Source organism: Pteropus alecto, unplaced genomic scaffold (assembly GCF_000325575.1).
Source record: "Pteropus alecto unplaced genomic scaffold, ASM32557v1 scaffold97, whole genome shotgun sequence".
In the NCBI taxonomy this organism is placed as follows: Eukaryota; Metazoa; Chordata; class Mammalia; order Chiroptera; family Pteropodidae; genus Pteropus; species Pteropus alecto.
The window spans coordinates 5,602,829-5,604,919 of record NW_006439713.1 but is presented as its reverse complement, the minus strand read 5'-3'; positions in this window follow the sequence as shown (position 1 = coordinate 5,604,919).

Below are 2,091 nucleotides of genomic sequence, written 5' to 3'. Positions count from 1 at the left end.
TAGAAATTAACGCTAAGTTCTCTTTAGCCTCCAAATTCAGGAGTTTACATACCAAAAGGGAAATAAAATTTCTCTTCATGTATTACCTGGAGGAGGACCCCTTCCAAGGGCACAGGACAAAGATGGAACACAGGCCATACAGAAAAGACTAATGTCCCCACTCATTCGAAAACGTGTAGAGTGAGGGGACACTTGTGGCAAAGCCACTCTCTTTTCTTTAGAAATTCACAAAAGCTGAGGCGGAAATGGGATTAGCCTGAACTCTGTTATGTAAAGTAGTACTTTGTCTTTCATATAAGTGATGAAATAGTTCATTATCACATGAAATGGGGAAGCTACAGGTAAAATTAAGTCTTGTGTAAATATGGCAACGTTACATAATATCCAACATGACTTATCATAGTGTCGGTCCTATCCTGCTAATATCAAAATTAACAAAAGAGTCTTTCTCTAATTTTCCTCCACACATGTATAACGATAAATGGGGGAGGGGAGAAGGATATTTTTCCTCTTGCCCTTAAATTAAGGTCTTCACGATTGAAATATCAGTCCCAGTTTTGGTGTCAAAAATGTGGCGAACATATAAATGTGACGATATCAAACAAAATAAGGCTGCTGTTACCAAAAAAGTAACAGATTTCCTTTCCGAGTATCGGCATTCTGCCACCTCTGCCACCACTTAGAGAGTCATATTTCTAAAACACAGTAGCTATAGTTTAGAGCTTCCTTGATTGGATCAAGCTAATTAAGGGGCCTCTTTGAAGCCAGAGAGCTGTTACTCAGTCTTCTTACTTTATTTTAAAATGAGGAGTATACATAAAAGGTTCCCAATGTAATCATTGCATTTGCCCACAAAAGATTTTCTCAGATCTGAGAAACAAGAACTTTTTATAAGGGAAAATTCTCAACTAAAGAAAGACCAGCTGCTCTTAAAGCATGAATGAGAGAGGATTGAAGAAGGAAACTGTGTGTCTGTAAAAGGAAGTATATTTTCCTTCTCCAGCCTTTAAGGTGAATTCCTCTTTTCCATAACAAAGGACAGGGAATTAAACATGTAATTTGTTTATTTGCAGGTGGAAAACTTAAGAGCCTTTGAAAGTATGAGGCTGCCTCTAACCTGGTAACATCACCCGCTCATTGCTGATGGTTGGCAATTCTGATGAAGTGAGTGTACACAGTTATTCTCAGCCTCACATTACAGACACATAAAGAGGTATCAAATCCCTATGAAGTATTCTCACACCATTCACTATATGTAGAATGGTTATTGTGAAAACTTTGGGAAAATTCTAAATTTTGTTCATACTCCAATAATCCACGTAAATCTAAAGACCAGTTATGCACGTGACCAAGAGCGCCTCGCTGCCTGGTGTCACGCTGAGGGACACCAAGGCCATTTGTCTTTCTCTCTCTGGTCTCACCCCACCCTTGCTGTCCTTTAATTCAGACTTACTGACCCCTTCAGTTCAGGAGGTCATCTGGTTTGGTCTCGAACATTCTCACGCTTACTAACTGATTTCTATCCTAGAATCTTAGTTCCCCGTGCCCTCCACCCATGCCCCCTGCCCTGGTCGAAGGCAGCAAAGCAGAGTGACTGAGTATACTGTCGCAAGGCCCCAAGGACCACAGTTTGAAACGAGGCTCTTCCAGGAACTCGGATAAAGACCTGCCTCTCAAGCCTTAGTCTCCTCATCTGTGTCATGGAGAAACTATGGCCATAATCACAGTGTGGCTGTGAGAATTCAAGAATCTAGTAAATTTGGCACAAGGTACATGCTTGGCATGTATTAGCTGCTATTGATTATTATTATTATTATTATTATTATTATTATTATTATTATTAGTCAATACTTTGCCATGTAGATTTCTCTTACTCACTGCTCACTGGTGTCACATCGCAAATCTGTTTATTTCCATTTCTATAACAAATGGGGTATAAGCACACATTACGTTCACCGCTGTCACTTGACAGCTGAGAGATTAAGGGTGTCCACACGGCTGGCTTCCAGCAGAGCCAGGCCTGGGATTCAGGCCCCCCAATTCTTCAACCCCTAACTTGTCCCCAGCACCAGGATGCCTCTCTCCCAAGTC